Source organism: Rhinoderma darwinii, unplaced genomic scaffold, assembly GCF_050947455.1.
Source record: "Rhinoderma darwinii isolate aRhiDar2 unplaced genomic scaffold, aRhiDar2.hap1 Scaffold_828, whole genome shotgun sequence".
NCBI lineage: Eukaryota > Metazoa > Chordata > Amphibia > Anura > Rhinodermatidae > Rhinoderma > Rhinoderma darwinii.
This window is the reverse complement of record NW_027464395.1, coordinates 57,613-63,668: the sequence shown is the minus strand read 5'-3', so window position 1 is coordinate 63,668 and position 6,056 is coordinate 57,613. Positions and strand designations below refer to the sequence as shown.

The 6,056-nt window shown below is 46.7% G+C and overlaps 1 protein-coding gene across 4 annotated transcripts in view; it reads left to right on the top strand.

Annotated features, from left to right (window-relative positions):
• The first annotated feature begins 202 nt into the window (after positions 1 to 202).
• LOC142731587 (uncharacterized) overlaps positions 203 to 6,056 on the top strand; it is a 60,889-nt gene continuing 55,035 nt past the window's right edge. The window contains exons 1-2 of one of the 4 annotated variants that reach the window (XM_075849442.1): positions 207 to 304; positions 5,863 to 6,007. The gene's annotated coding sequence lies outside the window, so the exon portion shown is untranslated. Of the gene's footprint in view, positions 305 to 5,763; positions 6,008 to 6,056 lie in introns of those variants that run through there. The other 3 variants (XM_075849443.1, XM_075849441.1, XM_075849444.1) reach the window with 3 other exon arrangements.

Below are 6,056 nucleotides of genomic sequence, written 5' to 3'. Positions count from 1 at the left end.
CTCATGTCACTTGATCATCACACAGGTCCTTCATACATCGCTCACACTTCTAAACCCCCCCCCCCCTGATGCCGCGGTCACGTGACCTTGATATCCCAGGTCCTTCCACCTCCGCCTCTCTTCACTAATAAGCTCCGCCTTTTCCTGTCACTTGGTGGTGACGTCATCACAGGTCCTTCCGCTGTTACGTGATGAGGTAAAGAGCAGCGCTGGTCGGGTGTTCTCTCTGTTGTCAATCATTGAGTGACCCCGCCCACTGGACTCCTTGCCGGGATTTAACCCCTCTAGTGCCGGCCTCTTTGGGGTAAGTGGTTATTTCTGGTCTTTGTAGTGGTCGGATGGTTTGTGGGACGAGTCGTGTTTTGTAATGACATAATATTCGGGACTTACAACTTATTCACTGACTTTTATACATTTCTTGTTAATGTCGTTCACCGTGCGGTTTAAGGGAATGTTCACACGTAGCGAATACGACCCACAACACGCAAGGAAATCACCCGAATATTCACCCCAAATGGTGGACGTATAATCCTCCCGAATATCTACTACAGAAATACAGCAAGGCCGATCCCCACCTCTCCCAGCGTTACCATAGCAACACGTCCCTGCTCTTCCGGCTGTGTCCAGGTGACCCCTATAATGACATGTGACCTCTCCGGCCTGTGATTGGCTGCAGGGGTCACATGACGCCTTCTTTTTTATATATGTGTAACCTGCAGCGTTGCTGTGAACACGCGGTGGAGCCGCAGAGGATTCTGGGAACAATGGCGGTTGTTGCGGAACTTGACTTTCCATTTCACTTAATGGGGAAATTCTGCAACAAATGCGCCGCGAATCCGCGGTATAAATGCGATATCCTGCGTGTCTATAATCCGCACCGCAGGTTAACCCCTTAATCACCAGGACGGGTTTAGTTGTTCCCTCAGATCTATTTCTTGTTTATTTTTCTGCCGGTCCCGCGGTGCGAGGATTACATTCTGCCGGACGATACCAAATTTCTATGGTTTTTTTCATGATGTGCGATATTTACATAGAAATAACTTTTTGTTAGAAAACAATGTTATTTAGTGTCGCCATATTCTCATAGTAGCCAACAGTCCTGAATTTGCCGGGACTGTCCCAAATTTACAGAGACAGTCCCGGCAAATAACTGTCCCGGCCATTTTCAATTGTATTTGCATCCTCAGGACGCAGGTACTACTGAATACTGTGGCGGAGCAGGAAACTCTCCGCTCCCTGCTCTGCCAGTCACTCCTCCGGGAGCGGAATACCCGGCCAGAGCGTCGGCAACCCTCTGACTGGGGATTCTACACTTAGCCTGGGCTCAGTCACTTACACATTAACGTTACTGAAGTGTTTAGACAGTGAATAGACATTCCTTCCAGCCAGGACGCCATGTCTATTCACAATCCCGACACTTCGGTAACGTTTCTGTGGTACTTACAGCAGAGCAAAGTGTAATCTCGCGAGATCTCGCTGTTAATGACAGGTTACAGGGAGATTACGCTTTGCTCTGCTGTAAACGTTACCGAAGTGTCGGGATTGTGAATAGACATCGCGTCCTGGCTGGAAGGAATGTCTATTCACTGTCTAAACACTTCAGTAACGTTAATGTGTCAGTATAAGACAGCAGATCGTGAACAACGCAGTGTCACTATGCACTGACTGAATGAATGGAGAGGAGTGCATGATGCTGATTGGTCAGTGATTGGTCAGCGTCATACACTCCTCTGTACAACGCCCACTTGGTCTAAAGTAAAAACACGCCCACTTGGGCATTAAGAAACTCATTAGCATAAATGTAAAATCGCTCCTAACGTGGTAAATATAGATCGTTTTTCTAAATATAAAGCATTACTGTCACCGACATTACAGCGCCGATCTCCTGATGTAGGAAATGGGGCACTTCTGCCAATTAACCCTAAGCCCAGAAAATGGCAAAAAGGCATCTAGCAAGCGGACAGCGTGACCAAAAGACTCATGAGGGCTGCGCAGGAAAAGGACCTTCTCGTCAGCGTACAGGCCCACCACAGCAGACCCTCCCTCCCACTGCACACCAGTTACCATAGGGGTGGATCTCAATCTAATAGCTATAGCTTCAATGGCAATAGCAAATAAAAGCGGTGAGAGGGGACATCCCTGCCGCGTACCCCGTGCCAGAGGAGAAGAATCAGAGGGGATGCCATTGACCACCACAATAGCCATAAGGGATTTATAGAGAAGTTGGATCCATGAGATAAATGTAGGAGCAAAGCTGTGAAGGCCGGCCAGAAGGAAGGAGCACTCAACAGAGTCGAACGCCTTCATAGTATCTAATGAAGCGACAGCCCAAGGCAAATGCCGCATTCTAGCCATCTGCATAAGTGTCTGTACACGTGTAATGTTTATAGATGTAGATTTACCGCGCATGAATTCAGTTTGGTCAGGGTGAATCATTGTTAGAACAACTTGATTCAGTCGCTTTGCCAGGATCTTAGGTAGGATTTTATAGTCCACGTTAACTAGGGAAATTGGTCTATAAGAACCTCAATCAACAGGGTCTTTATCCGGCTTCAGTAGCACAATGATAGAAGCATCATCAAATGTAGAGGGAAGTGAGTGGCTGAGTAAAGCCTGGTTAAGAGTATCTAACAACATGGGGCCCATATGTTCCCGATACCTCCTATAACCTTCAATAGGGAGCCCATCAGGACCTGGGGATTTATGGAGAGACATTTCCCGAATAGCCTCTTGAAGTTCCGCCATCATCATAGGGGAGTCAAGCAATGTAACCTGCGATGAAGAGAGAGTAGGAAAAGTCAGATCCCTCAGATAAACTACAACGTCTGCGATGGTATGATTAGAGGTGGAACTATATAAAATGGTATAGTCCTTTCTAAATCTGGTAGCAATGGCATCCCCCTCTGTTAATAGACCACCCTCATTATCCTGAATTGGAGGAGTTATTGTGTCTAATTAAGTGGGCCAATAACTGACTGGATTGATTCTCCATCTCAAAATAATATTGACGTGTAATAAAACAATTTGCGCTTAGTCTTAAGGTGAAGCACATGTTTATATAAACGAGTGAAATGTAACCAACTAGCCTTGTGTGCGTCCGTGGGATCCGAAATATACAGCAACTCTGCGGAGGCCACACATTCCCCCGCCTCCCTCTCAGAGTGAGCCGTGGACTTTATAATACAAGAAATTGTAGATCGCAAACAACCACGCAAGTACGCCTTAAAGGTATCCCACTTCAGGGTATGAGAAATAGGTGCATCATGTACTTGTAAACATTGTATAATTTGGTCTGGGATGCGATCAGAGGGTCCAATAAGTGTCAACCAGAGAGGATGCAACTTCCAAGTAGGTAACAATCGCTGTCCAGGAAATTCCGACCTGACCAGTATCGCACTGTGGTCCGAAATCCCCCTGGAAGAGAGTGATCTGGAGGACACATAAAGAGATAAGGCAGGAGAACCAAAATCATAATCAATCCTGGAGGGAACCTGTCTCCCAGGAGAATGACAAGTGTATTCCAGAACCTGTGGGTGACAATGTCTTCATAGATCAATCCTGGAGAGGGCCTGTCTCCCAGGAGAATGACAAGTGTATTCCAGAACCTGTGGGTGACAATGTCTTCATAGATCAATCCTGGAGAGAGCCTGTCTCCCAGGAGAATGACAAGTGTATTCCAGAACCTGTGGGTGACAATGTCTTCATAGATCAATCCTGGAGAGAGCCTGTCTCCCAGGAGAATGACAAGTGTATTCCAGAACCTGTGGGTGACAATGTCTTCATAGATCAATCCTGGAGAGAGCCTATCTCCCAGGAGAATGACAAGTGTATTCCAGAACCTGTGGGTGACAATGTCTTCATAGATCAATCCTGGAGAGAGCCTGTCTCCCAGGAGAATGACAAGTGTATTCCAGAACCTGTGGGTGACAATGTCTTCATAGATCAATCCTGGAGAGAGCCTGTCTCCCAGGAGAATGACAAGTGTATTCCAGAACCTGTGGGTGACAATGTCTTCATAGATCAATCCTGGAGAGAGCCTGTCTCCCAGGAGAATGACAAGTGTATTCCAGAACCTGTGGGTGACAATGTCTTCATAGACCAATCCTGGAGAGAGCCTGTCTCCCAGGAGAATGACAAGTGTATTCCAGAACCTGTGGGTGACAATGTCTTCATAGATCAATCCTGGAGAGAGCCTGTCTCCCAGGAGAATGACAAGTGTATTCCAGAACCTGTGGGTGACAATGTCTTCATAGATCAATCCTGGAGAGAGCCTGTCTCCCAGGAGAATGACAAGTGTATTCCAGAACCTGTGGGTGACAATGTCTTCATAGATCAATCCTGGAGAGAGCCTGTCTCCCGGGAGAATGACAAGTGTATTCCAGAACCTGTGGGTGACAATGTCTTCATAGATCAATCCTGGAGAGAGCCTGTCTCCCAGGAGAATGACAAGTGTATTCCAGAACCTGTGGGTGACAATGTCTTCATAGATCAATCCTGGAGAGAGCCTGTCTCCCAGGAGAATGACAAGTGTATTCCAGAACCTGTGGGTGACAATGTCTTCATAGATCAATCCTGGAGAGAGCCTGTCTCCCAGGAGAATGACAAGTGTATTCCAGAACCTGTGGGTGACAATGTCTTCATAGATCAATCCTGGAGAGAGCCTGTCTCCCAGGAGAATGACAAGTGTATTCCAGAACCTGTGGGTGACAATGTCTTCATAGATCAATCCTGGAGAGAGCCTGTCTCCCAGGAGAATGACAAGTGTATTCCAGAACCTGTGGGTGACAATGTCTTCATAGATCAATCCTGGAGAGAGCCTGTCTCCCAGGAGAATGACAAGTGTATTCCAGAACCTGTGGGTGACAATGTCTTCATAGATCAATCCTGGAGAGAGCCTGTCTCCCAGGAGAATGACAAGTGTATTCCAAAACCTGTGGGTGACAATGTCTTCATAGATCAATCCTGGAGAGAGCCTGTCTCCCAGGAGAATGACAAGTGTATTCCAGAACCTGTGGGTGACAATGTCTTCATAGATCAATCCTGGAGAGAGCCTGTCTCCCAGGAGAATAACAAGTGTATTCCAGAACCTGTGGGTGACAATGTCTTCATAGATCAATCCTGGAGAGAGCCTGTCTCCCAGGAGAATGACAAGTGTATTCCAGAACCTGTGGGTGACAATGTCTTCATAGATCAATCCTGGAGAGAGCCTGTCTCCCAGGAGAATGACAAGTGTATTCCAAAACCTGTGGGTGACAATGTCTTCATAGATCAATCCTGGAGAGAGTCTGTCTCCCAGGAGAATGACAAGTGTATTCCAGAACCTGTGGGTGACAATGTCTTCATAGATCAATCCTGGAGAGAGCCTGTCTCCCAGGAGAATGACAAGTGTATTCCAGAACCTGTGGGTGACAATGTCTTCATAGATCAATCCTGGAGAGAGCCTATCTCCCGGGAGAATGACAAGTGTATTCCAGAACCTGTGGGTGACAATGTCTTCATAGATCAATCCTGGAGAGAGCCTGTCTCCCAGGAGAATGACAAGTGTATTCCAGAACCTGTGGGTGACAATGTCTTCATAGATCAATCCTGGAGAGAGCCTGTCTCCCAGGAGAATGACAAGTGTATTCCAGAACCTGTGGGTGACAATGTCTTCATAGATCAATCCAGCCCAAACCTTCTATCAGCTGACACAAAGGAGTAGTGGGTGTTGAATTATGGGCGGGATCTTGTGAGAAACGGTCTATAGCCGGAGACATTACCTAATTTGATGTACAAAAGCAATAGCTGCCTGAAGGACGGAGGTGTTAGCCTGTGGTGGATTATATATACACAGAATAACATATGGCTTCGTGTCTATTTCAGCATAAACAAAAACGAAACCTCCAGCTGGGTCTCTTCGCGTCTGTATTGGATTCCATCGTACAGTGCGATGTATCAGCAGGGAAACCCCTCTAGAATAAAAAGTGTGAAAGGAGTGGCACGCCCATTGTATCCAAGGTTTCTTAAGGTAACTAGATCTTTCACTAATGAGGTGAGTCTCCTGTAAACAGATTAGG